Source organism: Borostomias antarcticus (assembly GCF_949987555.1).
Source record: "Borostomias antarcticus genome assembly, chromosome: 1".
Classification (NCBI taxonomy): Eukaryota; Metazoa; Chordata; class Actinopteri; order Stomiiformes; family Stomiidae; genus Borostomias; species Borostomias antarcticus.
This window is the reverse complement of record NC_140234.1, coordinates 3,035,745-3,059,769: the sequence shown is the minus strand read 5'-3', so window position 1 is coordinate 3,059,769 and position 24,025 is coordinate 3,035,745. Positions and strand designations below refer to the sequence as shown.

The 24,025-nt window shown below is 45.3% G+C and overlaps 1 pseudogene across 1 annotated transcript; it reads right to left on the bottom strand.

Moving 5' to 3' along the window:
- Positions 1 to 290: 290 nt before the first annotated feature.
- LOC311315566 (7-alpha-hydroxycholest-4-en-3-one 12-alpha-hydroxylase-like) lies at positions 291 to 1,188 on the bottom strand (annotated as a pseudogene). The gene is made up of 2 exons: positions 982 to 1,188; positions 291 to 937 (listed from the first exon to the last, which is right to left on the bottom strand). The product of its transcript is annotated as a 7-alpha-hydroxycholest-4-en-3-one 12-alpha-hydroxylase-like (transcript).
- Between the last annotated feature and the right edge of the window lie 22,837 nt (positions 1,189 to 24,025).

Below are 24,025 nucleotides of genomic sequence, written 5' to 3'. Positions count from 1 at the left end.
TGACATTTTCATGACATGGTAGATGTAGTGTGAAATGTATTGTGTGCCAGAAACAACCACAAACAACCTCAGATCACAACACCAGATTTAACTTTTCTCCATTTCCATGGTGGCCTGCTATACACTGTCGAACAGTGTCACAATATGGATTAGAGCAGGGGTTCCCAACCTTTCTTCCCCAGAGCCCCCCACTTACACCTGATGGAATTTGCGCTCAAACAAATTTCCCCTTAAATACTCACTCACTACTGTGAGTTTGGTTAGATTAACATCTAAGTGTGCTTTCAAACCTAAAACTTGAGCCTGTACCTAAACTGAATGTCTCTAGTTGGCTGCATGGACCCAAAGCCCCAGCGCTTGATGTCAATATGCGGGATCTCCTCATCTGGATTCTTTAACTCAAAGTCAAAGTATGTGAGCATGAGGAAAACAAGCTGCTTCAGCTCATTGGTGGCGGAGAAACGACCAGGGCACATGCTGATTCCAGCCCCCCACGGCATGTTGTAGTACTTCAGCTTCTTCCCGCCCTTGTAGAAATCATTTTTCTCGCCCCCGTCTGGTGTGAGGAAACGGTCATATTTGAACGTGAGCGGATCGGGGTGGATGTCTGGGTCCACCTGAACGGCGGTGTAGGGGAAGAGGGTCACCCTGTCGCCTCCCCTGAGGTGGTACTCTTGTCCGTCGGCCAACTTGAGGCTCATGTCCTGAAGGCTGACGGCCCCGTGTTACCCTGGGACGCCCACAGAAGCAGGAACATGTACCTGTCTTGCATGAACTCCTGCATGCCGTGCTCCTCCCTAATCTCCTGCTGATCGCATACCCAGCCGCTGACGTTGTCTTTGGTGCTGATCTTCTGGACCGACAGCGTGTTCCAGAACAGCCTCTTCAGAAGTTCCACCTTCATCTTCTCCGACGGCAGCAGCACCCCGTAGGCCAGCTTGGATCTGTGATGAATGTGAAATAAAAGCCCCCCAGCAGCACTGTGAAAATATCCCCATGTTTCCTTTTCATTCTCTCCAGGAACTTTGCAGTATCCCTGCGAAACTCCAGGACATGGCCCAGCCAAGGAATGGGTCCCTTATCTAAGGGGGGTTCCCCGGGACGCCTCTGACGGAAGGTCCCCAGGAGATAGAGTCCTCCAAGGAGGAAGGCTAGCAGAGCAAGCAGGAATGGCAGCAGAAAGCCCATCGTCCTCTCCTGTGCTACGCAGAGCTCATCTGTTCTCCAGCTCATATTCCTTTGTATTAGTCAAACACTGTGCTCAGGGCTGAAAATTAATTTCCATTTGGCGACTAAATTTCGGAGGCTATCTGCCACGCTGGCGGGTAAATGTTTGTACCAATAGAGTCATGTAATAAAGTATGCGTGCGATGTCGCCACATCCATGCCACATTTACCTCAGAGGACGCGCGCTTCTACAGTCAACACCTACAGTAGATGTGTACCATCCTGTCTCTGGGCTTCCATAGCATACCAAGCCACTGTTTCTCAGAAGGGATGTCTTTGATCGCTTGTCATGTAGCTTATAAACTCTGAAGACGGTACTGGTTCCTCCTTGACTGACTTCACTGGTCATCCATAGGCCTAGTTTTAGGTATGGACACTATGGACATGTCCATACCAAAGCCACGGAAACACGAATTGTCCCTACCAAAAATAATACAGAGTGAAAACTGTAGTTTTTAATTACCATTCACAACTTGCGAAAGCAAAACGGTTGGGAATTAAGGCCTGGTTGACAGCTGCGTTCAGCAAGCTATCCAATCAACAATGTACAGTAGCCTACTTCCCCCCTCCCTCCCTCAACAATGTACAGTAGCCTACTTCCCCCCTCCTCCCTCCGTCCCTCTGTGACCCAGCGAGGGCCTCGCGAGCTCAGCAGCTCACAGCACATCGAGCATCGACAACAGCGGGGATTTTGATTAAGCAGAAGTAAGATTGAAGTTATTGAACAATAGGGAATACAATATGTTGACCGACAATTATTTTTCTGTACAGAGTTGTATCAATGATAATAGTTTAGTTTGCGTTCTACTAAATGCCTGTAAACTGTAATGTTAGTGCTGGTGGTGCAGCTAGTCAGAGCTGTACGTATTTAGCTATAACGTTAGGTCTCGTAAACGTTTGTTGAGGCAGAGATAAGGTGCTGTAATGTTGTCATAACAGTTGTCTTTAGCTAGTAATAAATCAGTTTTGGTATAACCGTTGCAAACTCCTAGGTTTGAGCAATGACTAGCTAGGTTCACTCGCCCACTGAATTGCATAACAGGCTAAACAAACGAGACGAGACGTCTGGTTTGTTTATGCAATTCAGTCCAAGTCCAGCGTAATTATGTTCATATTTTATATGCTACACAGAATAGGCTGTAGGCTACACGGAAAAGAGTGTTTCATGTCTGCAAGTAGTTTGATATTGTCAATCATTTCCCTTTTATGACCAGAAAAAATAAGACAAAAATGGATATTAGAATTTTTTGGGTCAAAGCAGCAGAAAGGCAGGACCTGGAGAGGCAGGCTGGAGATGCATCAGGGTTACAGGTGAGATTATAGTCTGACTCAACAGATGTAGGTTTTGTGGATAAACCTTGTCATTCGTTGTCACATTGCCCAATCAGTGGCGACGGAAATTAATCTGATTCGGCCACCACCCAGATTCAATCCAGACTACATGAAACAACAACAACCTATTGTGTCCCTACCAAAGCTCAAATCAAACCTACGCCCCTGCATCCAGCTCAGGTTTAACTTTACATGATGACAGGCTGTGAATATGTTACAGTATATGTATTTTGTTCATAAACACATAAAGACCATGAGGTGAAGGCTTGGATCATTTATATCTCATATTTGTGTTAGCTAGTTATGGATAATTCTACACCGTGGAAGTGAATGGAAATGAATATTTGAATTTCTATGAATTGCAATGTTTCTAGGCATCAAATTAAACTACTTTATTTGAAATTTTACTTTGGCCTCTTCCTTAAGCATGTTTTCAACATAATACTATTATCTGAATGAAAAGTACTGAAACAGATGTATAATGTGACAAAAAAGGCAATTTATTATTTTGGCCGGTAAAGAATATACTTGGCCGGCGGATTTTTTCATCTACCAGTCCCCTTGGCAGGTGAGCCAAAAAGTTAATTTTCATCCCTGACTGTGCTCCTCCCCCTTGCACAACAGTTACCCGAGTACTCCAGACACTACGTTCTTTAACAAGTTGTTGTCTTCAAGACCCTGCCATGGCCCTATCTCTAAGCACAGCTGATGCCAACTTTTCTGCACTGAAATCGATACATTTCAGTGCGCAACACCATGAACAATGAAAGACTGACTGATATCGGGGTGCTAAGTGCAGTGTTGCCAGCTCCTCTGTAAGGGAAGTAACTGTTGGTTCTCCCAAAAGTAGCTAGAAGTAGTAATCAATTAATTTGCATAATATGCCATTCTGAAAGATGCAAAATGGATAGAAAAGGCTGCTCAGGCAGTTTACAAACTAACCATTTAGTCCAGGGGCCTATCCAGATTCGGTACCACCTAAAGTGACCAAGTAATATCGGTATTTAGTCTTCCTACATGTGTGTAGTTTATATTTTGCTATGATACACGGCTTATCTACTGTAGTAGCTTAATGCTGGACCAAATACATTTTCTCAGCACCCCAGTACCCCACTTACAGTACAATAGGCACTAGCACTAAATGTTAAACATTAACTCCATCCATATGTTAAAAACGTACTTTATGGAACACTCAATGTATTTATTTACGAATATCAATGTTTAATCCAGTGGAATTAGGAGAAATGTGAACAGTACAGTAGCCAAAACACACTAACAGAAAATGTCTTCATATCTAAAATATGTCATGAGACATTCCTAAACCCAAAGGAATGAAGCAGAAGTCAATTAAGGTCACAACAGGTGATCATCAGATTAAAAAGGACATGGAGAGGCTGGTGTTTCCATCTTCAGAAGTGTTCGTTTGAAAGTGAACCCACAGATAGATACAGTATCTCCAACATAATAAAGAGAACAGGTGAATAGAGTTAAAATGATTAATCAGGCCTAGGTGTGTGTTTCAGAAGAACATCTTCACTCTTCATAGTGTTTATAATCTGCATCCTCTGCTTGCAGTTTGAGGTCTCCTAGCTGAGCTCTGTTCAACACCGCCACTATGTGGTTGACTGCTATCATTGCATGTTGATGAAGGTCTTCGGGTGGCCAGTTAAATAGTGTTACAGAAACATGACAATAACTAGAATAGCGCTCAGAGAGCACAGACCTCTGCCTGTGATGCATTTCGTCAGCATGTACAGTTCTTTTTTAGTTTAGCAGTTCTATATGGCCAACTTGGAAATGCATGTTGCAGATGAAATATTGATCACCTTGATGAAGCTGAATCTGTTGTAGTGTGAGACCAAGCTGATCAGGGTGCTGTTCTGGGTTTAAAATGACCCGCCATAGGAATTGAATGGGTAAAATGACCCGCTATAGGAAATGAATGGGTAAGACAATATTATGTTCATCCAGCAGATGGAAAACATCCCCATACACACCCACAGCCACAACTCACCTGGGTTACCCGGGTTCTAGGTCTAAAATGAGCCCCCGTTTTATAGTGTTCAAGGCCAAATTTGACTGATCTGTTTTAACTGCTCTTATATGAACACAAAACCCATAAATCCCCAAATGAATGTGAACCACCTGAAGCATTCAGGTCAATAGCATTCTCTTAGTGTACACCACATGCTCCCCCACACGTCCATAGTGTGAAACCACTTGGATACTGAAAGTGTAGAGCCATTACCAGTCAATACAAAGTTATTCTAAGTGATCATCTTTATCCTATTAGTGAAACATATCCAGATGAAAATGATTTATTTCAAAACCGCAATACACCCATCCACAAAACACAAAATCAGTGAATGTTTTGATTTGTATGAACATGATGTCAATATGTTGTAGCCTTCCAATTAATCCACTTAAAACCTAGCTAGTGTTGTGTTCGGCTGCTAACACTTAATAATGGAACCGGACAACAGTGTGCATACGGCTATACTTTTATTCACAGTTCCCATTACAGGCGGCCATCACTCTCGCTGGCTCCCGCATCACTGCCTCGATCAACCTTGACGTCCGTGACGTCATCACGTATGACACATCTCTCCTGTCAAGAACTATGTTTACAGTGTCTGGAAACATAAACAATTTCTCTTAAACGCCAAACAGTGTTTCAGCTTTAACCCTCAATTAACAGTTTCAGAGCCTGTAACAATTACAACTGTAGAGAATAAAATAATAACATAACATGACAAACAAAAACAAACTCTTGTTACTGTCCCATCACCTCATATCACCAAGCTCCCATCACCTCATTACTGCCCCATCACATTTCCTCAATGAGTCTCTTTGGCGCTTTGGTCTGTCTACCCAACCTCCTCTCTATGTCTATGTGTTCACCACACTCACGTATGGGCGTGTCACACACCGGTGACCCTCCACTAGCGCCCTCTGCATTTGTGTCTTCAGTACTGTCTTCATTTTTAGGTACCTTGAGTAAGTGTCTGCGATTTCGCCTGTATGTTACCCCCTCGCGCGTGTGATTAGGTAGTCCACTGCTATGGACGGTTCTACGTCTAAGACTGTCCTCTCCAGGGTTCTACTGTTCTCTACAGGGCTGTAGACTGTTCTCCAGGGTTCTACTGTTCTCTACAGGGCTGTAGACTGTTCTCTAGGGTTCTACTGTTCTCTACAGGGCTGTAGACTGTTCTCCAGGGTTGTAGACTGTCCTCTCCAGGGTTCTAGACTCTTAAGCTATTTGATTAATGTCAGATTTTCTGTTGCAATATGTGAGATTCACCCCTTTTCTCTTCTCTAAATGCCAATAGAATTAAAAATATATTTCTGTATATCCACTGTGATGCATCCTATATAGTTTCTGGTTGATTGGGGACAGTGTTGTGTGGACATCAGACAAGAAAACATGCATAAACCTTTTTCTTTTACATAGGCGAAAATTGGAAATTGGTATATTTGTCACATACCTTCCATCTGCATTTTTCATTACTTTCCACCACTGGGATTTTGGGGGACTAACTGATATGTTATAAAGAACATATGTATGACACTACAACAGTTGAAATAATTTCTGTTGCAATTTGTTCAAGGTTATGTCATAAAATGCCTGGACTACAGGGGCAGGGGAGCATCACTGTCAGGACTGGAGTGCCGGCCATACCCACAGGAGCCAACAGAGGGCGCCGAGGCCTCCGGTCTCGGACAATTGACTGATCATTACCTGTGATTTACCACACCTGTGTCAGTTTGGGTGTGTGGCCTTTTTAAACCCCAGTGATCTGATATTCTGTGCTGGATCTTGAATTATGCTGCCGGGAGTTGTACTGGTGAAGTTTTTGTTTCTCTTTGCTCTTTGAGCTGGATTGTTATTTTGGCTTCTGATTTTTGTTATTAAAGCCCTCTGATTTTTGCTCCACACCGTTGTCCGCAATTGCACTTTTTCAAGCCTGTTGTGACAGCAAGATCCAGCCAGACGATGAGTGCAGCGGAGGACGCAATCCGTGCGGTTTCCGAACAGGGAAAAAGACTGGCTCAACAGAAGACGGTAATGGATGAAATGGGAGAGGCAATCAACCAAGTGACCAGCGCCGTCAATGAGATCCGGACTTTTCTCCAGGCCTCTCCACCAACCCCAGCCCCAGCAACTGGAACCCCAGCCCCAGCTCCACCGGCGGCCAACCCCGTTTCCATTGCATGTCTCCATAAACCCCAGAGGTATGATGGATCCCCAGATTCATGTCGAGGGTTTTTGACTCAATGTTCTCTCTTTTTTGAGATGCAACCAGGACAATTTCCCACCGAGAAGTCGAAGGTGGCTTTTATGATCTCACTACTGACTGGGCGAGCGCTCTCATGGGCAACCGCTCAATGGGAGGCCGAATCACCAGACTGTGCCCGAGCAGACACATTCTCTGCGTCTTTACTCCGGGTGTTCAACCATCCGGTGAGCGGCCGGGAGGCTTCTCGTCGCCTGAATTCCCTCAAACAGGGGTCACGGTCAGTGTCTGAGTTTTCTATCGAGTTTCGCACGTTGGCTGCCGAGAGCAAGTGGAATGACGAGGCTCTAATGTCAGCGTTTTACTCTGGGCTGTCTGAGGCGGTGAAGGATGAGCTCGCCAGTCGTGAGTGGGGACCTACACTGGACGGTCTGATCACCATCGCCATCTGCCTAGACCAGCGCATCCAGGAGAGGAGAAGGGAGCGCCGACAGCACCATCCTGGCCGCCCGGCTACAGTGTCCACTTCGCCATCTCCTTCCTCAGCACAGGCCCAGGAGGAGCCCATGGAGGTGGACCGCTATCGCCTAAACCCCACAGAGAAGGAACGGCGGCGCCGGGAGAAGCTCTGCCTGTACTGCGGGGCCGCAGGCCATTTCCGGGATCGATGCACTAAGCTACAGGGAAACGCCCTGGCTCACGAGGGGCAGGGGACCACCTTGTGAGCGCCGCAGCACAGTTCCCCTCAACCACAAGACGCCTTCAGTTGGATGTACTGCTAACGTGGACTTCTGTACAACCCGGTAAAGCGCGGGTCTCTGCCTTGGTTGACTCCGGTGCCGAGGGTAACCTGATGGACATTAGCCTGGCCAAACGCCTTCTCCTGCCTATCCAGGTAAGCCCTAACCCCATGAACATTCAAGCTCTTGATGGTAGACCCCTAGGGTCGGGTAGAGTGGACTACATCACAGGCCCCCTGTATATGTGCATTGGTGACCATAACGAGCAGGTCCAGTTCTCTTTGATTGAGTCCCAGCAGGAAAGCGTAATCCTAGGCTATCCCTGGTTACGGAGGCACAACCCACAGATCGATTGGGACACTGGGAGAATCAGGATGTGGAGTCCCGAATGTAACCGGTCAGGACATTTATCTCCCACTCAGGTCAGCTCTGTGTATAGTAGCCCTCCACACAAGGTTAAGTTTCCTCTCAATGCTGATCCAGATTGTGACCTCAGTCAGGTTCCCTCTGTGTATCATGACTTGGCTGAGGTCTTCAGTAAGTCACAAGCTGCCGCGTTACCACCACATAGACCTTATGACTGTGCTATTGAGTTGTTATCAGGAGCCACGCCGCCCAGAGGCCGGCTATACCCATTGTCAGTTCCTGAGACCAAGGCCATGGAGGACTACATCAACGTGTCAGTAAAGAACGGTTTGATTACACCTTCCACCTCTCCTATGTCTGCAGGATTCTTTTTTGTACCTAAGAAGGACGGGGGCTTGCGCCCATGTATCGACTATCGAGCATTGAACAAAATAACTATTAAGAACAAGTACCCCTTGCCACTAATGTCCACTGCCTATGATCTGCTCCGTGGTTCCACTATTTTCACCCGACTGGATTTACGCAATGCCTATCATCTAGTCCGAATCAGAAAGGGTGATGAATGGAAGACTGCTTTTAGCACCCCTAGTGGACACTACGAATATTCAGTCATGCCTTTCGGTTTGTCCAATGCCCCAGCAGTGTTCCAAGCACTAGTAAATGATGTCTTGAGGGAGTACATCAATCGGTTTGTGTTTGTCTATCTGGATGATATGTTAATTTTTTCCAAGTCTCTTGAAGAACACCAGAAACAGGTCCGGCTGGTCCTCCAGAAGCTGCTTGACCATCAGCTGTTTGTAAAGCAGGAGAAGGGTGAGTTCCATGTGCCTAGAACTACTTATCTGGGACTGGTGATCTCTCCTGCTGGAGTCGCGATGGACACTGGGCGGGTTCAGGCCGTGGTCAACTGGCCGGTCCCGTCGACATTGAGACAGGTACAGAGTTTCCTGGGGTTTTCTAACTTTTTCAGACGTTTTATCAGAAACTTCAGTTCTGTTGCAGCACCCCTCACTGCATTGACCCGTGGAGCCCCTGCCAGAGTGAAATGGACTTCTGAGACCCAGAGGGCGTTTGAGGACCTCAAGGCCCGATTCACCACAGCTCCCATTCTCGCTCACCCAGATCCTACCCTCCCCTTTGTCGTTGAGGTGGATGCCTCCAACACTGGGGTAGGAGCTGTCCTCTCCCAAAGAGCTGAGGCCGACAAGAAGACTCATCCATGTGCTTTCTTTTCTCGTAAACTCAGCCCCACGGAGAGGAACTACGACGCTGGAGACCGAGAACTACTAGCCATCAAACAGGCCTTGGAGGAATGGAGACATTGGCTGGAGGGTGCGTACCATCCGTTCCAAGTCATCACCGACCACAAGAACCTCCAATACCTCCGGGAGGCTCGGCGCCTGAATCCAAGACAAGCCAGGTGGGCCCTGTTCTTTTCCCGTTTCAATTTCATTGTGACTTTCCGACCAGGAAGCAAGAACGTGAAAGCTGATGCATTATCACGTCAATTTGACACGGATGTCACTGACTCTTTGCCTGAGAGCATCATACCCCCCAGGTGCATTGTGGGCCAGGTCATTCTTGCCTTGGAGGAGACAGTCCAGCGGGCCCAACAGGTGGAGCCCGGTCCGGGAGGGGGCCCCCCCAACTGCCTGTATGTTCCTCTCGAGGTCCGTCCTGACGTCCTGCGGTGGGGCCATGACTCACCTGTGGCAGGTCATCCCGGAACTGCCCGGACAGCCGAGCTCATCAGCCGTCGCTTCTGGTGGCCACGCCTGAGGGCTGATGTGGAGGAGTACGTCCACGCCTGTACCATCTGTGCTGCTCAGAAGGCGAGTAATCAGGCTCCTGCTGGACATTTGCTTCCACTACCAGTGCCACATAGACCATGGTCACACATCTCTATGGACTTCATTACTGGCCTACCGCCATCGGCAGGTAACACTGTTATTTTTGTCATTGTGGACCGTTTTTCTAAAGCAGCACATTTTGTTCCACTGCCCAAGCTGCCCTCGGCAAAGGAGACTGCGGACCTAGTAGTCCGTGAAGTGGTCAGGTATCATGGTGTACCCAGTGACATAGTATCGGACAGAGGTCCACAGTTCGCGTCCAAGTACTGGAAAGCTTTTTGGTCCCTGTTTGAGACTGCAGTTAGTCTGTCCTCAGGTCATCACCCGCAAAGCAATGGCCAGACTGAGCGGGTAAATCAAGAGCTGGAGACCTACCTGCGTTGCATGGTCTCCTCCACCCCAGAGTCCTGGAGCCAGAGGCTGGTGTGGGCGGAGATAACCCACAACCAATTGAGAAGCTCGTCCACTGGTATGTCACCATTTGAAGCCCAGTTGGGGTACGTTCCCCCATTTTTTCCCTGTCAGCAGGCTGAGTCAGCGGTGCCGTCAGCTGATGCGTCAATGGCCAGATGCCGTCGGGCATGGGACAAGGCCCGCTCTGCTCTTATCCGCACGTCTGACCGCCACCGCTCCCAGGCCAACCGTCGTAGGCGACCCACGCCCACGTTTCATCCTGGGCAGAAGGTGTGGCTTTCCACCAGGAATCTACCCCTGCGCACGAAGACCAAGTTCACACCCCGGTTCATTGGGCCGTTCGTGGTGGTAGGGAGGGTCAATCCCGTGGCATATAAACTGCGCTTGCCTAGGTCTCTTCGGGTGAATCCTGTTTTTCATGTGTCCCTGTTGAAGCCTTTCTCAAGCTCTCCCTTATCTCGCCCCGTCCCACTCCCTCCTCCTCCTCGTATTGTTGCAGGTGGCCCTGTGTACACGGTTCGTCGGCTGCTGGATTCTCGCCGGGTGGGTCGCGGTCTTCAATATCTGGTTGATTGGGAGGGCTACGGCCCGGAGGAGCGATCCTGGGTTCCCTCTCGCTGGGTGCTGTGCCCGACCCTCATCCGTGACTTCCACCGGGAGAATCCACGCCTGCCGGGGCCACCTGGAGGTGGCCGTAGAGGGGGGGGTACTGTCAGGACTGGAGTGCCGGCCATACCCACAGGAGCCAACAGAGGGCGCCGAGGCCTCCGGTCTCGGACAATTGACTGATCATTACCTGTGATTTACCACACCTGTGTCAGTTTGGGTGTGTGGCCTATTTAAACCCCAGTGATCTGATATTCTGTGCTGGATCTTGAATTATGCTGCCGGGAGTTGTACTGGTGAAGTTTTTGTTTCTCTTTGCTCTTTGAGCTGGATTGTTATTTTGGCTTCTGATTTTTGTTATTAAAGCCCTCTGATTTTTGCTCCACACCGTTGTCCGCAATTGCACTTTTTCAAGCCTGTTGTGACAATCACTACTGATCCATAGCCAGGACTGGGATGTCCTCAGTGGAGGTCCCAAGTCAGTCTTCCAGTCATTCAGCCAGCCTGTCAGTAGATGTGCTCTACTTGTATTGATTTGTTCATACACTAGTATTCCAGCACAGGTTATGTTCTTGAATGCTTCTGGTGACTAGCAGTTCTTTTAGCAACCTAATTTAATCCCCATCACTGTTTTCAGATCCACATAGGGGAAACATATGGCTGAGAGATGTGTGGAGGAAAATCAACAGTACCACACACACACACACACACACACTTACATAATCAACCAAGCAAGTTCTACCTTTCTATACCACAAATATAAGTTTGAGAACCTAGGATACATACAGCCCGCCTAAGGGGGTTCTAATGTACTGACCTCCCAGCACAGGCCTGACCCTGCTGGCAAGCTGCCTTGGGCCTAGCCAAGGAACAAGCGTTTCAGCTTCCGCTCACCTGTATGCAGTTTATACCATGCTGACTGGCCTGGACTAGTCACCACATCCACAGTCTAGCCAAGTCAGAGATACCCTTGTGCATTTTACAAAACAAGCATCATACAATTAAGGTTATCATTTGTGCAGCATGTGTACTGTAAGTGTAAAGACAAGATACAGATCATTTTCTCCAGGTTTTATTGAATAGCTTGTAGACCACACTGAAACACTGGGCTGACAGTTCAGTTGTACAAGGCGGACCTGGGAGACCATTCAGGACACCTTGTTTGGGTCGAGGCTCTGCTTAGTCTACTGGCCCAGGTGAACCATCAAACGATGTACTGGCGCTGAGAATGGAGACACACAGACATGACACAGCTGGCCGACACTTCCTGCACTCTAAGAGGTTAGGGTTAGGGCTAGACAATGTAGGTTGGCATAAAATAATACATATTTATTTTTAAATGGATGGAAAGATGCTGCCCATGCCTAGATCTTTATGTCTATTCAGCATGTCTGTTCTCACCCACTGAGGTCCCATCACCAAACGTGAAGCCTCAGATACAATAATAAAACAGGGGCAGACAATGAAAGATAGAGATGGACAGACAGACATGTAGACAGATAGGTTAAAAAATTAGATTAGAACTCTTAGTGTTGTGATCAGACGGTACAACCAAAATGTCACCTCAGTGTAGTGATGCAGACAGAGTTATGAACACCTGCTCCTTGCTTAGAAGGAGGTTATCATCCTCCTGTCACCTCTCTTCCACTGTGGTGTCCATTTTCATCTCCTGTCCACAAATTAACAAAACATAAACATAAGCTATAACTATATATACACCTAGCTAGCCACGTTGTGACGGCTAGGATCATGGATGTATTCACTAACTAGCTATTTATCTAACGAGGCATCTCAGCATCTTCGTCTACGTTCTTAAATGTGAGCATTTAGGCGCTGTCAATGTTATAACTAATTGAAAATACGTTAAAATAACTGCTTATTGTTATGTTACTTGTGTCAATCTCCCTTACCTCGAAAGACGTCCAATATGTTCGCTTGATCGTCCGCAGCTGACACTTATTAATGACAAATTAGCTTTGCGTCTCACACCCCTTCTCCTAAGAGAAAGAAGATTCGCCAAATAAAGTGATTCAACCGTTTCAGGCGAAATGAGTTTTTGATTGACAAGACGATTGTCAGCCTCTGATTGGCCAAAGTAGAAATTGATTGACAGTTGACCCGCCCCCTCGAAGTCTCCAGGCCTGCAGAGTCTGAACAGTGAAACGCGTCATTGTTCCCGGCTTTCACCGATTGGTTAAGAGCATTGAAAAGACTAGCAGTCACGACATAAAGTGTATATAAATTGTGTTCCTAATTTGTGTCTCTCTCTACCTTGGAAACTTTTCACAGCCGAACATTGTTTGTAAAGCCTGTTAAGATTCCGTCACAACCTACTCACTAGCCTTTCACTGTAGGCTACGACAATCCTCAATTCGGTAAGTTGTATGTTATTGTTTATTTTTGAAAGATTAGAGCGCAGCCGTTTGGGGCTTCGGTTTAGGAAGTGAACTTCGAATGAACAAGGGAGGGTTAGACGACTGTTTTTGAATTTGAGTCCAGGAGAGGGTTACTGTTCTTTTGAATTTGAGTCCAGGAGAGGGTTACTGTTCTTTTTAATTTGAGTCCAGGGGAGGGTCATATAGCTACACATTTGAATCGAAAACAGAATAGTTTATTCATCTTTTCTGAATTCAGCAAGCTGTTTTGTATGACCATGTTGAGAGGGAAGCGCGTGAAGCGAACATACCGACATGCGGTCTGTTTTCAGTGAATTTCTCTGTTGCTGGTCGTTGCTGCGTGCGTTCACTTCTTTTATTCGCTGGTGACATTAAGTGGAGAGCATGGCCGTATAACGTAATTCATAAGCAAATCTAGAGGCCACCACCTGTGCTGACTCAAAAAATTGCTGATGTGACCGGTCTGATCTTGTACGCATGTGTTTCTGCATTGTGTATTAAATAGCTGGACCACTTCTTGCTGCTGAAGGCTGATTTATTCTGGATAGAATAAACACACACATAGTTATACATTTGCACTGAGGCTGTTCAGGCATCAGATGGACCGCCAGCAACTGTGGTTTACATGTTGCTATACAATTACTGTAATAAAGTCAAGGATGATAGTCTCAAAGTTATTTACTCTTTATTGCATTCTGCACTTCAGACCCCATTACTACGCATTCTGGTGGTTATCTCCTTGCTGAACGTTACTTCCGGTCCCCCTCTACATTAAGCCCCTCTCCTTATATCACCTGACTGCCTGACTGAATATAACATACAACGTGAATCAGAACATGACAACATTCCTCCCCCCATAGTCTACAAAAACCCTTTTATGTGCTGTACAAATTCACTTAAACCTAGTCTGATTCTACGAGGGGATTATTCTGCCCCTGCTACCACTTAGTCCTTGAGATACGTGGGTGCCTGTCTAACTCTCACTGGGTAACAATTTCCCAAAACCCCAATGTCTGGAGGCCCCGGTGCCACTGCATCTGGTGCTGGATTCTCTAGTTCTGCTGGCGGCACCAGTATGCCTGGATCCTCTGCTTCTTGTGGCGGTGCCCATACTACCTCGTGTGCCTGATTTTCTAGTTCTTGCTCTGCTGTGTCCACAGGGACACTCTCCTCTTAGAGACAGGGGTCAGCCAGGTTGTGATCATAACTTGGCCATATCTGATCCTGATGTCGTCTCACCAGTTTCCCATCCAGTGTTTTCACTCTCCAAGAGACTGGACCGGTCCTCTCTATAAGTTGCCGGAATCCACTTCTGGCCTGAGTATCCCCTCACATAGACTGAATCAGACACTTGTAAATAGCGAGGGACGCACCTGATCTAGCCGAGTCCTGATCCTGCGGTTCATGAGCAGCTCAGCTGGCGTGGCTCCCGTGGTGGTCTGGGGGGTTGATCTGTACTTGAACAGGAACCTGGATAGCTTTGTCTCCAGACTACCTTCCCCCATCTTCTTGAGTCCCTCCTTGACCACCCGCACCGCCCGCTCTGCACAGCCATTTGAGGACGGGTGGTATGGTGCTGTTGTGACATGCTGTATGCCATTCTTTTGTAAGAAGTTCTTGAACTCTGCACTGACCAGACTAGGCCCATTATCACTGACAATCCCTGCAGGGGTGGCAAAAATGCTTCTCAGTCTCTCGATAGTCATGGATGAAGTAATAGACGACATTGGGTGAGCCTCGATCCATTTTGAATAGGCATCTACATGCTCACTTCCTTCTTTCTTCTTGTGTATGGCTGCATTTCTGGGTTGTTGCAGTACTCTGAGGGCCAGGAGTCCTGCAGCAGCGCCTGATGTACTCTGGACAGAATGGGGTCTCGCCGGGTCCCCTCCCATATCTGCGTTACCTGTAGTGGTGTGCCATTCATGTGCTCCATGAGCTTTACCACCTCTTCTTCCCGTGGTGTGGCAGCGGACGTGATCGGCAGGGGGAGCCTGCTCAGTGCATCCGCGTTCCCGTGTTATGAGCCCTCCTTATACTCCAAGGTGTACTCATAAGCTGCCAAAATCAGTGCCCATCTTTGCAATCTGGCTGCGGTGAGGTGTAAGATGCCTTTACTCTCCCAGGAGGTCCAGCAGCGGTTTGTGGTCTGTCACAATGGTGCAGTGTTTCCCAAACAGATACTGGTGGAATTTCTTAAAGGAGTAGTAAAGGGAAAAATCATGTTTAGCCCTGTTTTAAGGTTACGTATGATCATATACAATGGTTCAGATCAAAAAGTTGACAAAACTAGCACTTTTGAGAAAGTGTGATAATTGCTCTACCACCGTTTTGGTCATACAATGGATGTGGGTGAGCACTGTGGAAAATCATTCAAAAAATGTTAAACTCTTGTATATGATCATTAGTAACCTTAAAACAGGGCTGAACATGATTTTTCCCTTTACTACTCCTTTAAAGTTACCCAATGTAGTTTTTGAACATTAGTATGCGCTCTAGAGCAAATTTGAGGTGGTCCCCGAAAATCGCATACTACGTAATTGCGTCAATACGTGGAGCACATAATAGTGACGTTTCACACATCTTTGTTGTTTTCAAAACATTAGCTAAATATCATTTTCCGAAGAAATTACAAGGTAGGAAAGACATTCAAGTGATTCATCATGTTTATTAGACTACAAGGAAGTAGTACAGTAGGACCCCACTTATCCGAACCCAACGGGACCGAAGGTCGTTCGTATCTCTGAAATGTCCGGATGACTAAAACGTATGTTAAAATGCACCAAATTCAATAAGTGGTATACTTGTTTCATATAGACTCATAATACACCGATAAATACCCTTAATTACTTGTGCAAATGCATCAAAATTGCAATCAAATAGCCAACTAAACTCATATAGCCTAGCCTATAATAAAATAAACAAATTTCCACTTGAGTGCGTGCTTTGATCAAATACAGTACTTCATACGACTCGTTTGCGTTTTGTGCTCGACATTTTCCCGCTTTAGAGTAACAAAGAAATGAAATGTGACAATAGGCTACAGCCTACAGGCAACATGTAGGTCTACATACAGTTCAGTTTTTATTCACAGTAGGATACAGTACATGTTTACTATGACAGATTTAAGTACAGTACTGTAATGAAAATCCCACCAGTAACCAGATAGCAGGCAAAAAAAAAAAAGAAGCCTGTCCGGTAGACCGGGAGGTTCGGATCTCTGAAGTTTGGATTAGTGGGGTCCTACTGTAGTTAAGCATGCCCAAGAAGTACTTCAACTGTGTCTGGTCAGTTGGCTGTGGAGCGCTTGCAATGGCCTGTACCTTGTGTTGACTTTCGTTGTCTTTTATCATTGTCCTTATTAAGCTTTTCGTTGTGTTTTGATTACAATAAAAGACGGCCCCCAATCTCACACAATACCACACAGTCCAGTGTCTCCTTGTTCTGATGTATTCCAAATGTTATTTACAATAACGGCCTCTAGCCAATTTATCCCCAAGAGATTTGGCCCCTCCCCTCTTACCACTATCAATGGCAACTGTCTGGTCTGCCCCTTGTAACTGACTTGTGTGTACATCTTGCCTAGCACCCCTACACTATCTCTGGTGTACATATACAGCTTTGTTCTTGTATGGTGGAGTTTCCCCCCTCCCATCTTCCTGTATGTTTTCTCATTCACTATAGTAAGGCTTGCCCCAGTGTCTACTTCAAACTCAATGTTGCATCCATTCACTGCCATCTGCTCTCTGTATGGCTCTACTCTTTTTTCATCATCGATATTGTACATCATGTGGGCATACTCCTCTTCCTCTTCTTCCAGTCTGTGGCGCGCTATGGCTTCTACCATACGGACTTGTGTTCACGATTGATCAGATAGCTGGTTGGCTTGGTTCCACGATTGAAAATCTTCAATCAGTATCCCTGCACACCGCACTGATCACTATACATATACACACTGTACATACAAACTTTAAAGTTACCATTTAAATACATTTGTAAATATTACACTTACGTATTCATTCAATTCAACCATAACATTTCTGTGACCTTTTGGGATGTTTGCTTTGGCATTGTAAATGTATGTTTCCCATGCCAATAAAGCCCTTTGAATTGAAGTAAAATATAGAAGACATACAGATAGTTATCCATTCATACTTGGATGGATAGATGGATAGGGATTTGTGTTAGTGAAAATGTGCTTTACTGAGACGGGAAGCACAGGGTGTAATCTTACCAGTCTCAATATGCTCTCCTGTGAAATGTATCGCAATCCCAATATTTGTACATGTTTGGCATGGCTTGGACTTGAGCATTCCCCTGGCACTTGTTTTCACTGCTCCCACGGAGGACTATGTGCAAGTCATGCCAGATGCCTACAAATAGATGGACTCCACTTTGCGCGTGTAAACTGTAGAATAATTAGGCATAACAATCAGGTGAAGAAATATGAACACATGCTCATTTCTCAGATTTCCAGAATCTATTTGGCTGCGCTCACGCTATATTGTTAGAAGTAGGCCTAGGCTATATTGTTAGAAGTAGGCCTAGGCTATATTGTTAGAAGTAGGCCTAGGCTATATTGATAGAAGTAGGCCTAGGCTATATTGATAGAAGTAGGCCTAATCTATATTGTTAGAAGTAGGCCTAATCTATATTGTTAGAAGTAAGCCTAATCTATAATGTTAGAAGTAGGCCTAATCTATATTGTTAGAAGTAGGCTGGGACTGACTGCCCCCCTGATCAAAAAGTCAAACGGCGCATATGAACATCATGTCACTAGAGAGACAGAAACAGCAGGATCCAGAGATGGTAAGGGACTGTGATAGAACTAACAGAAGGAAGTTCATAGAGAAGCAACTAGAAAAGAATCCAGAGGCCTATAAACAATGAGATGCAAATAAAAAGGCTATGTTAAGGGAAAGACTTCATGAACAATTAAACAGGACAACAATAGGCAGGCTTTTCAGAGATCGTGTCAGGGATGGACCCATCTTTGCATGTGTAAACTGTAGAATAAGTAGGCATTACAATCAGGTTAAGAAATATGAACACATGCTCATTTCTCATATTTCCAGAATCTATTCTGCTGCTCTCACTCAAAATAAACCATCTCTCCAGTCTTGAAAGTTTCCCTTCCTCCCTCCATACAGTCAGTCCCTACATCTCACCCACTTTTTCTCCCTCCCTCTCTTCCTTCATCCTTCCTTCCTCCCGTCTCTCCCTCCCTCACCTGTTTGTTCTTATGAAACCACCCCCTCTCTCCCCCAGGTATGTGAACTGTGCCCTTCACTCGAGCTCAGCCAGAGGAACCTCTTACATATCTTTCTCTCTCCTGTCCTCAATCTGAAGTTGTGGTGTCGTCGTGTTTTGCCCCCCACTAGTCACATACGTATAAACACTCTATACAGTATTTGCATTTGTAATACAGGTGTGAGAATCCTTTTTAATGTTTGTCTCTTTCTCTTTCACTCTCCCAGGAGTGATGTCAGACTTGTCCCAGACTCAGGTGTTCTCCTGCTCTGTGTGCCCCTTCACCTACACCTCCCAGATTTACCTCAACAAGCACCTCAAGAGGAGCCATGACAACCTCTACGTCTCTCTCTCTCGTCTCTCGAGCAGACAGATCAGACAAGAGATTCTCTCCTCCTCCTCCTCCTCTCAATCACTCCCTATCACCACCTCCAACACCCCCCTCACCCCAGCTCCCGCCCAGAGACAGAAAGACACAGACAAGCCAAGACCGTACCACTGTGAACAGTGTGGGAAGAACTTCACTACGTCAGAACATTTAAAGACACACCAACGTGTTCATACAGGAGAGAAGCCATACCACTGTGACCAGTGTGGAAAGAACTTCACCAGGTCAGAAAATTTAAAGACACACCAGCGTGTTCATACAGGAGAGAAGCCATACCACTGTGACCAGTGTGGAAAGAACTTCACTACGTCAGAACATTTAAAGACACACCAGCGTGTTCATACAGGAGAGAAGCCATACCACTGTGACCAGTGTGGAAAGAACTTCACTACGTCAGGAGAGTTAAAGATACACCAGCGTGTTCATACAGGAGAGAAGCCATACCACTGTGACCAGTGTGGAAAGAACTTTACTGCGTCAGGATATTTAAAGACACACCAGCGTGTTCATACAGGAGAAAAGCCATACCACTGTGACCAGTGTGGAAAGAACTTCACTAGGTCAGATATTTTAAAGACACACCAGTGTGTTCATACAGGAGAGAAGCCATACCACTGTGACCAGTGTGGAAAGAACTTCACTACGTCAGAACATTTAAAGTTACACCAGCGTGTTCATACAGGAGAGAAGCCATACCACTGTGACCAGTGTGGAAAGAACTTCACTACGTCAGAACATTTAAAGAAACACCAGCGTGTTCATACAGGAGAGAAGCCATACCACTGTGACCAGTGTGGAAAAAACTTCACTACGTCAGAACATTTAAAGAAACACCAGCGTGTTCATACAGGAGAGAAGCCATACCACTGTGACCAGTGTGGAAAGAACTTCACTACGTCAGGAGATTTAAAGATACACCAGCGTGTTCATTCAGGAGAGAAGCCATACCACTGTGTCCAATGTGGAAGGAACTTCACTACGTCAGGAGATTTAAAGATACACCAGCGTGTTCATTCAGGAGAGAAGCCATACCACTGTGTCCAATGTGGAAGGAACTTCACTACGTCAGGAGAGTTAAAGATACACCAGCGTGTTCATACAGGAGAGAAGCCATACCACTGTGACCAGTGTGGAAAGAACTTCACTACGTCAGAACATTTAAAGACACACCAGCGTGTTCATACAGGTGAGAAGCCATACCACTGTGACCAGTGTGGAAAGAACTTCACTACGTCAGGAGAGTTAAAGATACACCAGCGTGTTCATACAGGAGAGAAGCCATACCACTGTGACCAGTGTGGAAAGAACTTCACTACGTCAGAACATTTAAAGATACACCAGCGTGTTCATACAGGAGAGAAGCCATACCACTGTGACCAGTGTGGAAAGAACTTCTCTAGGTCAGATATTTTAAAGACACACCAGCGTGTTCATACAGGAGAGAAGCCATACCACTGTGACCAGTGTGGAAAGAACTTCACTACGTCAGAACATTTAAAGATACACCAGCGTGTTCATACAGGAGAGAAGCCATACCACTGTGACCAGTGTGGAAAGAACTTCACTACGTCAGAACATTTAAAGAAACACCAGCGTGTTCATACAGGAGAGAAGCCATACCACTGTGACCAGTGTGGAAAGAACTTTACTGCGTCAGGATATTTAAAGACACACCAGCGTTTTCATACAGGGGAGAAGCCATACCACTGTGTCCAGTGTGGAAAGAACTTCACTACGTCAGGAGAGTTAAAGAAACACCAGCGTGTTCATACAGGAGAGAAGCCATAGCCTTAGGCCTGGATTACACTACTGCGTTTTTCTGAGTTTTCGCCTGCCTTTGCGCCTAGCAATTACAATACCGAGGCCAAAATGAGGCTCGAACCCGGAGGCAGATCGATACGTCCGGGGCTACGTTTTGGTGCTTGAAATCCGGCGATGCGTTCTAGTGTAATAGGCGGATCTGGAGGTCTTTGGAAAAAAACTATAGGAATAGGGCTACACTGTAACACTGTATTCACTTCTTATAACAATTAAACGGATGATTCATGAGTTTGAGCTTCATAGTATCTTACTGTATACTATAGTTAATCAGACAAGCAGATAATATCGTAGGAGGAATTTAACTGTATTCCATGTTTGCAGGTTCCACCCAAAAATAAGACATTTCAAATTATAACCTACACAAGAGTAGACGCCTCAATTATCTTGTTAAAAGAAAAGTAAGTGGCAAAAGGTTTTCTTGTTAAACCTTTTTATTGAGCTATCGCTATATAAGATATATATTGAGATATGCCGCTACACGTGTGGGTAGGATCCCTAGCTCAGTCTTTTGTGTTCCCGACAAACAGCAACTTGATCACACCTGTCTGAACTTCCCAGCACTCCTGCCCTTTTCTTTTTCAATAATATCTCTATTCAATACTCAAATTCAGTCCAAATGTTCCAATGTATTGTTCACAATCATTGTGTACAATCAGTTTATTTTAAGTCCTTCATCCATTCCCTCATGATATAGCTCCCATATTATGACGTATATGTACCTATTATGTACCTATTATATTATGACATATTATGTACCTATTAGGCCAGTAAAAGCAGATGTTTGCTTTTGCAAAAGAACCCCTCAAATATGTTGTACAGTTTAATCTGGAATAATATTCTGAAGTCAGATCTGTAATCATTCTACAAGCAATTGGTTTATTCGGGTGAACCACTGAGTGCGTTTACATGCACTCAATAAACCTTGCTTAAACGGAATATTGACAATGGCCATGTAAACATCAATAAACCGTTTGAATAAACGGAATATGGGCATATTCCGAATATTAAAAAAAACGAATAAGTCCCCTGGTTTATTCCTTTTCCAAACCGAATATTGAGTCATGTATACGCTTATCGGTTTATTCCCACCAAAAGGAACATGAATTTGTGCTCTGCGCATGTTTTATTCGCAAGGAATCTTGGTTCTAGATTGCTGAACTAACGTTAGCCATTCTCAAAATGCAATACAACACAAATCTATAGTATGTTTCATAGGTAGGCCTACAGTTTATTTTATTCTGCAAAATCAATTCTGTTATGTCTAAACAAACTAGTTTTGTACTGACTATTCTATTTGTTGCTGCTGTTTTGATTGTATTTCTGCTTGTTATGTTCTCTCCTGTTCTGTGATTGTATTTATGTATTTCCCACCAATCCTAGCTGCGAATCTTCATCCAAAGGGCCCGGGGGGCTCTGGTGTGAACGAGTGGCATATGAAAGAGAGCCACAGCACCGGCGTTTAACATTTCCTCTCGTTTTTCCTTTCAGTAAGGAAGTGAATGAGGAGGAGTGTGAAGTGGTGTTGCTGGATGAGAGCAAGCACTATAGCGCACCACAAACATATTGCTATCGTTTCCATTCTTTGCTGTCTGGGGAGATGGGCTAAACAGGAAGAAGAAACGCGCCGAAAAACTTTCATTGCGATGACGTTCTCCGTGCATCGCTGGTTTAAATTCGGAATATACCGAATGATTACAATTACCATACAGGAATATTCCTTTTTGCTTGCGCATGTAAATTCCTTATTCCTAATGTTACAATAACCAGAATATGGACAATAAACCGAATATTGAGTGCATGTTAACGTAGTCAGTGATAAAAAATCTAAGTAGGAATTGGATATGGAGTTTGGATTATTGGAGAAAATGAAAAGAGGAACATGAGGAAGATCCTTGGTGAACTGAATAATACGGCAGGCCTTATCCTATAGGCCTATGGAATGCTGTTCAGGAAGTTGGGTGAATGAATGGATTTAATTTTGTCCTCTGGGTAAAAGTCAATTGCTTTAAAAACATGAAAGAATGAAACCAAAAAGTACTGCAACACGTAGATGAAATGGTGATTGCATAGGGAACTGTTTAAATTAATTCCAATATACCTGGTTGAGTTCATGGTTTACAACCATTCATCTCTTACAATATACATGAATAAATTATCAGATGAACATTAGTAATGGTAGGCTATAATATTGTTATCACAGCAGTGCAGATTGCAATTAGAGATTGGAATAAATAGAATATCTTTTTGGATTTGAGATTATTTTAAAAGCAGGGGATGCGCTACACACATGGAATACAAACTGGGATGGAAATGTATTTGTTGGTGACTGTTGGCGTTGGTTGGATGGTATTTTAAACTAACTTTTCAGAATGTTTTTTTTTTTTTTCATTAGCCTTTTTAATAAACATTGTATAACCTGAGAGAGGTACTGTAGAGTGTGTTCATTTGTGTTCCTGCCTCAGTATCCAACCCTGGACTGACCCTGCCTCAGTATCCAACCCTGGACTGACCCCCCCTCAGTATCCAACCCTGGACTGACCCCACCTCAGTATCCAACCCTGGACTGACCCCACCTCAGTGTCTCTGCATGCCTCTTCCATTGCTCCCAGGGAGAGTCATGCAGGTGTCTGGTTGGTGTTCATAGACCTTTGTTGACTTTCGTTGTCTTTTATTATTGTCCTTATTAAGCTCTGCGTTGTATTTTGATTACAATAAAAGATGGCCCCAGATCTCACACAATACCACACAGTCCAGTGTCCCGGTTCTTATGTGGTTTGAGTGCCCCCACCCCCCCCTCGTCTCTTCTCCGATAAGACTGTCTTTCTGGTCTCTTCTGTGGCCTTGTTTTGTCAAGTCAACCTACGCCGCCTTGGCGCTTACCACAACAATTGCTGTTTGGCACAGAGTGTACCAGCCATGGAATGTCATCTTTATCTCATAAGTCTATGGAAGAGGGTCACCATTTCTTACAGAAAGCTCCAGCTACAGCCATACTCAGAGGTCAATCATTATAATTAGGAACAGCTAACAGGATCAGACTAAACCAATATTTCTCTGAAAATCAACCAATATTAAACACCTTCCAACTCCAAAGTGAAAATAATTCCTCAATGGGACTGAGGAATGGGGAGTAAGGGGGTAACGGTGTATCCACCTGTGAAGTTATGTATGGTGGTTGGTGAACCAGTCCCAGACCAGAGCAGCCCGGTGGAAACTAACATTATCCCACATGATAACAAACCTGGGCTGCTCTGCTCCATCCTGTACAACTGCATTACATAGAGCACCAGATATGTCATTGTGAGTGGAGTGCATTTCTAAAGCATAGAGCGCTTTACAATATCTTCTCTCATTCACTCACCAATGGTGGCCAGCTGGTGTTAGCCTGCTCTTTGGGATA